Below are 8,564 nucleotides of genomic sequence, written 5' to 3' on the forward strand. Positions count from 1 at the left end.
TGCTGTACAGTGTCCTAGGATATGTCACCTTCAAATTCTTCTCTGAGTCTGTCTCCAATTGTTCCTGCCCTCTGCTGTTCTTCCCATAATGTGTTAAGAGTACGATGAGTTGTGATGCTGCTTATAAATGTGTAACTTCTGAATATAATTCTCAAATGTTGTATTTCAGTTATTGTTCATTTGAACAATTCTTTATTCTGTTGTATCAAGTGAATGTGTTTAATTTGAAAATAAGTCTAATACTGTGAAAATCTTAGCTATGTATTCTAAATTCAAACATAATTCTTCAACTTAATACAAGCTGGCAGCTATTTTATAAGGGCTGATAATCATAATATATTTCCAGTTGCCTAATTGGTCATTAGTTATTCAAACAAATACTAATTTGGTATTGCAAAGGAGATATTTCTCTAGATTTGTTGGATTTCTATAACATTTAGAACTTAAGGAGAGTAATACCAATATTAGATGATCTTAGCTGGTTTCATAGTTTTTAACTCTAAAAAAGAGAAAACAGTGTGAAAGACAGACTGTGTTCTGCATAATATGGCATTTTCATGAGGCCTTGCAGAATTTCTAGTAAACAGAGCTCTTAGTTCTTGTTTTATTTTGTGGTTACATATACCATGTTGGATTTTAATCCCATATTTATTCATATCTGTATTTCTGATGGTTATTGCTTCATTGTTTTATTTTCCTAAGTGGCTGTATTAATGATGGTTTTAAATTCAAGAGGATATATATATATATATATATATATATATATATATATATATATATACAGTTTTTTAAGACAGGGCTTCTGTGTGTAGACCTGGATGTCAGGGAACTCACTCTGTAGACCAGGCTGGCCTTGAGCTCAGAGATCCACCTGCCTCTGCTTCCCAAGTGCTAGGATTAAAGGCATGTGCCACTACTGCCCAGCTAAGGCCTTCTATATTGCCCACATTTCATAATGCTTAGACGTTGCATCTGCTAAACCTACTTAAAAAAGGAAAGACCATAAGTATGTGAGGCGAACATGCAGAGACAAGAATGTGCTCAAGTATTTTTGAAGAGGTTACATTATTATTTCCTCGACCAACATTCCTTTGCCCATAAATATTACCGCCATGCTGTAAAAAAATTATGATATTTAGCAAGGACTAATGTATCATTAGGATATACTGAATGTAATGCAAATTCCCATTCAAACTGATTTTATCAATAAAGTGAATGATTAACATATAGGGAAAGCCAACAGCAAGATAAAGCCTTAGACTATGAGCTCAACAAGAACAACTAAATACTCATCCTTTACTTAGTCACTCTTGTATCATCTATCACTTCTTCTTTCTTATTGTAAAGGTCACCTTACATATGACTTCATCTATAAACACAACATAGCTCTTTAAATACAAAAGATATGTTTCTTTTTTCTCATCCAAATGAAGAAAGAAGGCCCCCATCCCTGAATTGCATTGTCTTAATTTCACTATCCCCAGTAGACACAATTAGCACTAATTGTTATGGTTTACACTTCAAGACTAATTCCTATTCAGATCACTCTTGGAAACAATAGCTGCCTAGCCAATATTCTATTCATGCTCTGTGTCTAAAGCTCAACTTTCTCATAGCAAACATATCCTCAAATGTTAGGAATAGGAAATGAGCAAGACAGGAACAGTTTCACACTAAAAATGATAACAACATAATGAAATGAAAGAAAAGTTTCCCAAGAGTCATTAACACCTGTTTATTTCAGAATCATAAATAGATGAAATATTTTTTTAAAAATAAGAGGTTCAAATCCATGTAGAATTTATGACTTTCCCATGACTTTCATTTCTTCTATTTCCTCAGTCATGAGCTGCATTTTCCATGTTTCATAATTTTTACCTCCTCAAAACTTGATTGAAACTTTCTTCCATTATCAAACAGAAGGGTTCATTAATCAATTTTTTGTCTACAGGTATTCTAATTTCAATCAAGTGTGACGATGGAAATTGGGATACATAAGCAGAAACACATCCAAGAATAAGATAATAATTATTTTTAAAATATCATGCATAAAATAAAAAGTATGTGCTCTCTAACCTGATTTTCACTGTGACTTAAATATAGGCTGAAGACTAAACATGGTTATGATTTTATTATATTGTATCTTTGACAGTCAACGTGTCTACTCTCATATAAACCCCAAATACACTGGATTTTGCCTGCTAGTGATGAACACATAACAATATATTATTAAAAAGTAAGGCCCTTGCATTATTCTTTGTAGATTTGTTATCTGTTCTAAATATAGAGTCAAAGTATTCTAGTGAATAAGGCTTTTTTTTTTTTTTTTTTTTTTTTTTTTTTCTGTCAGTTCTCCCTATGCTTCTAAACTTCAGAGCATATAACCCTTCTTTGGAATTTTAATGATAATAAATGTATTCTTTAAGGTTCCTTGAGACTGATTAACACATAAATTTGTTGTGCCACTGCTCTTTTTTGATGGTTACACACCCATGTTTGTACTTATAACTGAGCTATATGCTCTTGACATTTATGAAGAGTAGAAGGGGAGAACATAATATGGTATATAACAAAATCAGCAGGTCTTCTCTTCTCTTAATTTTACAGTTGGTTCTCTGTCTTTCTGGATTTTGTCTGGTTGATCCTCTCTGAGTTATAATTCTGCTCCAGTCATTTTTGCTTCTCCTTTAAAGCTTCCCTTTTCTCGTGTGGCTGGTTTACCTTTGTCCTACTTTGCTTTCACCTCCCTCCCTTTCTTCCTCATTCACCACTACCTGCCCCTTGAGACAAAGTTTTATTATACAATCCAGGTTGGCTTGGAACTAATGATGTAGTCCAAATTGTACAAACAGGCATTTCTTCCTGCTTGGTCCTCTCAAGGAATGGGATCACAGACCTGTTTTTTTCACACTCCAGAACTTCATGTATTTCTTTGGACAAAAATGGCAAGTGTGGTGATTCTCAAGTGATTTGCACATAATGCTAGGCATTTGAAATACAGACAAGTCACCAAATGAGTATAGAAAATACTTGAGGTATCATTTGAATCAAAGAAAGAAATGATAATGTCTGTAAGTCTCCAACCAAACTGGCGTACTTGTGGGTGAGGGCGAGCAATCTTTGAGAGGTAAGTAATCAATTTAATTTACTTCATATCTGCAAAATGGGCCTTTCCAGTAAATGGTTCATTTGTACAGTTAGACCAGCTTGGCAGACATATAAATCAATGACTCTTAACACATAGTAGTTATGATTTTGCAAGATAGTCTATGAAGTTGCAAATATTTACAATGAATTAAAACTCTAATGACACTCAGAAGAGACTGCAACCTTTATGAGAACAACAGTGTTAATTCTACCATACCTGATGAAAAAGTGAAAAGAGGAAATGTCCATGAGCTTACCATGTTATAATTGGTTCCATTTGCCAATATTCTTAGGCTGAAATATAAATAATAATCATTCTAGTTCTTAATACATTCATAATATTTTTTTTAATTTCTATGTTTCTTTTTAAAACATAGACTTTAAATGTTTCCTGATTTGTATGGCTTGTACTTTGCAACGTTTATCTAATTAATATTTAAAATTGATACCTATTGCCCTAATATTAAGGGATTACCAAGGGAAAATGACTTAGTCATGAGGGTTGGTTCTACTCTCATGAATGGTAACAGTACCTTTTTTTTTTAATTAGATATTTTCTTCATTTACATTTCAAATGCTAACCTGAAAGACCCCTATAACCTCCCCACCCCACCCTGATCCCAATTCCACCTACTCCCACTTCCTGGCCCTTGCATTCCCCTGTATTGCATATGAAGAAATTTAAGATAAAGGCTCCCTCTTCATACTTCTTTCCAATACTATGAAAGAGTACATTTATTTTGTTTATGAATTAAGATGATGTCAAAGTTAATGATAGTAGCAGAAAAAGGTTTTACCATTGAGGATTTTGAAAATATCGTCCAAGATAGGAGTGACTAATTAAAATGATGGCTTACCTTCTGACATCTGTTACACAGGTGGAAAAGAATTTGTACACAAATGTAGAAAACCAAATATTTTACAATGAGTAAAATGTTAGAAAGGTGTATAGTAACACTATTATTTTTTGCTCATCATCTATAATACAAATATATAGTATATCTAAACAAAGTGGTCCATTGCTTTTAAAATTAACATCTGAGATATATTATTGAATTTATTCATAAATGATAGGTAGTAACAGGATTTGAAATAACTAGGAGAAATTCAGTCACTCTAATACACAGATTAGACAGTAAAACATTTAAAATAGTCATTAATACATGGTTTAGGCTTTCTAATATGCTTAGACATGGCCATTGTATGTGGAAGGAATTAGCTTTTTATTTTGGATTTATAAATCACACAAAACTTCAAGTTAACTGTTATTCTCTCAGCTATAAGGTTGAAATTATTAGTATTTCTTGGTTTTCCTCAAACTCTAAAAATGTTATTGGAATTTAAGTTTATTCTTGTTCATTTGGTCATTATCAATGTTTACGTTAGTATAGAAGCAATTACTTTGAAAAATATGAAATATTAAATCAAAGTTATCATTTTTCTACTTATGTGTGGGTTTTTGTATGTTTGTATGTGTTTGAGGAAATGTGTGTGCAGTGCATGTATGTGCACCTATGTACATGAATGTGGAGACCACTCCGTGAATATCTGGAATTTTCCGTTATCACTTCCTTTCACGTTATTCTCTGAGTCAGAGTCCTTCAGTAAAAGTCAGAGCTCTGAGGTACAGCTAGTCTCACAAGTCAGCTTACTCTGTCTCTGCTTCTTAGGCAAAAGCAATCGATTGACCATCATGCCCATCTGGAATTTTCGTAGTTTCTGGGATCCAAACACAGGTTCCTATACTTAGTCAATGGCTGGGCCACCTGCAAAGTCAATTTATCACTCTTTTTTTTTTCTTAGCAACATTGTTAGTTTTTCATCTTTATTACTAAATATCACAATATCCAATACTGATCAAATTAATCAGCAAAATTTGAAAACCGTGTGTACCGTGTCATATAGTGCTTTCTGTCTCCTTTTCAGTTAGACACACCGAGCATTAGAGACATGGTCTCAATGGGGTTTTGGCTGAAAGATCCAGCTTTCTCTCATCTCCCCACCTTGAGCAGCCAAAGGGTTTACATTTACAGCCTTCCATGATAATAGTAAATACTATTTTTTTCCAATAATGATGAGGGTAGTTATTCTTTAACAGTACAAGCACAAATCTATGGAAGGAAGTTTGATTCCTATCACTGTAAGTAAGTAATGGTAGCAAGCCTTCCCCCAACGTCTATGAGCTACACCCAAAGGTCTGTGACAAGGTTTACAGTATTAGACATGGATTCCCTCGAGAAGAGCACAGCTGGCCTCCATTCACAGCCCACTCAGTAACCTCTCAAACAGTGCTGTCACTAAGGCACCAGAGGGGACATCTTGCCTGGCAGGGTATTGCAGTTCATAACATCCACAACTGCATAAGATAGCTCATCCTTTCTTTCTCCTCTTCTAGCAGGATGATAGCCAGCTGGGAGGATTTTCCAGCTGGATCCCAGCCTGGCTTCTCATTGTGTTTGCAACAAACTCCCTTAGGATGCTACTGTTAAGTTTACAGCGACAAATAGGAAAGCCTTGTTTTTAAAGGCAATTTTTATTCTTTCCACACCATTTACTTCTGAACTTAAACAACCCTGCTCGTGTATACTTAATCAAAAATGAGTATTTAAGTATTATCTGGAGTTCAACCAAAAGCAATGAAAAAAAAATTTAATACTTTAGTTTACTTTTGTCGAAGTTGTTTCTGATGTGCATAATTTTAATTGCACTATTTTGTATTATATAATTTGGTTGCTGCAAGAAACAAATCTGAGAGAAACTATGTAAAGAAAGATAGTTACTGTAGCTCACATTTCCAGGCCACTCAACCAAAAACTGGTAGTCAAGAAAGGAAAAGAAAAGAGAATTTCATGCCTTGTTGGACAAAAAGCAGAAAGAAGAGTTTTTAAAATCTATTGCCATATTTCTTCTATTCCATAGCTCATGGGATGATATTAGATAGTAACTAACTCTTCAGTTAAGTTTCTCTCTGAAAATATTTGCCAAGAATATAACCTCAAGTAATTCTTTCCTCCCCATTCACTCTAAATCCTGTCCAGTTCCCAATGAAGCTGAATAGTCAAAGATACTTTATCAACACACTATTTGGTTGAACATTATAACTGCTACTTCTGGATAAATGTAAAATTATTCATACTTCAACCATGACAATTTTTTACAATTTATACAGCAATATTTTGATTAATGTAACTCTGATGTGCAATGATTTTAACATGCATTTTTGTCATGTTCAGTTTCATTAAAAATGTGCAAAAAAAAAAAAAAAGAAAAGAACTAAAATTATGCTGAGGTAGAATTTTCCAACTTTATAATTATACAACTAAAATAATAACAATATAAGTATATCCCACCCACTATGGGTTACTGTTGTAGTCTTGGCATTATGGAGTCAGAGACAGGGGGATTATGAATAGGAGGACAGCCTAGCATACATAGTAAGTCTCAATTCGGCCTAAGTCCTTGTAGCAAGAACCCTATTCCAACTACAAGCAAAGAAAAAAATAGTGCCATTTTCAGGTAATGGCTCTTGTTTATTTCCTCCTGTTTTCTATTTTAAATGTCACAATAATTCCTAATAGATTTAATTTACAGATACTTTATGGTCAACTCCATTAGCTGTAATTTTTCTTAAATTATTTCCAATTCTTTATATTTTCTCTTAAGATTAAATTCACTACTGGCTTTAGTTTTACCAAATCCTACACAGTTGAACTTTCTGTGTACTAGGAAAAGTGTACATTCTACAGATACATATGCCTTCTAGGAGAGTTCTTGTTTCATCACATTACAGCCATTAAGTGTGGCTCACCCAAACCAGAAGGACAAATATATCGCGCTGTGGAATGCAAAGGAAAATTACATTTTGAGTCAAAGTACATTCGCTGTGGAGTTCTTCATGAAAAGAAATGTTTATGATCTTTTTAAAAAAGAATATATTAAAAGTTGCTGAGTTTCCACAACCTGTTCCTGACAGCTCTCTCGGTGTAAGTAATACATCATGAGTGTGATGGCAATCTGATGATGTATTGGGACCATACATCACTGTGTTGACGGTGCCTTAATGACAGATGAGTAATATGTCTTCAGGTAAGGCTCTCAAATTTAGGCCTGCCTGGAAAATAGAGTTTCTGGAAGAAGAAAATACCTCACAACTTCATGAAATAATGCATGTAATGAAACGTAGTTTGCTAAATGAGAAGGTTGTGAGATTGGGTACAGAAATGAGATGCTTTAATAATACCTTGACACTTTTTATTGTGGAGGACATTTATTGAATGATGTTCCTATTTTTCATTTTAATGCTTACCTTTCCTATCATTTCCTTGTATATCATTGTGTTCTCGTTCATTATACAGATTTCTTAGAACAGGAGCAAGCTTCCTGTTAGCTAAATGGTTTAGAGCCAATGACACCAATCTCCCTAATAAGAACCCTCTAATTCTCTAAAGGTCAGGTTGTTTACTTAATTTTCTCCTACTTCTCCATCATTAATATAGTGTTCAAAATAAACTTTCTTTGGATTTTGGCACATTTAGAAACATTTTAATGCATTCTTGGATGTACAGAACAGTGATCATTTGCCTTCCCTTATAGTCAAGAAGAAGAAAAAGATCAAATGCAGAAAGAGAATGCACATGTGCATATAGCATGTGCATATGTTCATCATATGAAGGCATATATTCAGTTTTTCTTCATGTTTGAAATGCTATGTAGTTACATAATGTTCACCCAATATGCCAGCTGGGGCTCTTATCAAGTCAATTCCTATAGTAGAATTTATTAGTATAATACTTGTTTAAGAATGATGACTGCATTCATTGGCATTAAATATCTAGAAAACATTTACATTAGAAAATTAATGTTTTAAAGCTGTTGGGAATAATGGAAATATGCAATTCAATTTAAAGCAAAAAATATTGAATTCATTTTATTTATCTAATGGTCAGATATAATAGCAGAATTTTTAATGATACTCATTGGAAAAGAGAAGTTGATAAATGTTTCTTTATCAAAATTAGGAGAGATTTGTGTTTGATATTAAAAAATAGTTTTATTTTGATATTTATGTCTACTGTAAATTAGAGTTTCATGATTTTTTCTCTCATTCCTAATTTTATTTTGTTCAAGATAGGGTCTCATTATGTAGCTCTAGCTGTCTTAAAACTCACTATGTAGATCAGGCTGGCCTTGAACTCTTAGAGTTCCTCCTGCCTCTGACTTCCAATTTGGAGGATTAATTCTATATGTTACTACACCTTATGCATTTTTCTTATTCTTAATTAGTGGATTCTGAAAAAGAAAATTTGCCAAAAGACAACCAGATATCAAAACATATTTTTCTCAAGGTATGTTAATACAAATGCCCCCCCCAGAGAGAGAGAGAGAGAGAGAGAGAGAGAGAGAGAGAGAGAGAGAGA

This window comes from Mus pahari, chromosome 11, assembly GCF_900095145.1.
Source record: "Mus pahari chromosome 11, PAHARI_EIJ_v1.1, whole genome shotgun sequence".
Taxonomy (NCBI): domain Eukaryota; kingdom Metazoa; phylum Chordata; class Mammalia; order Rodentia; family Muridae; genus Mus; species Mus pahari.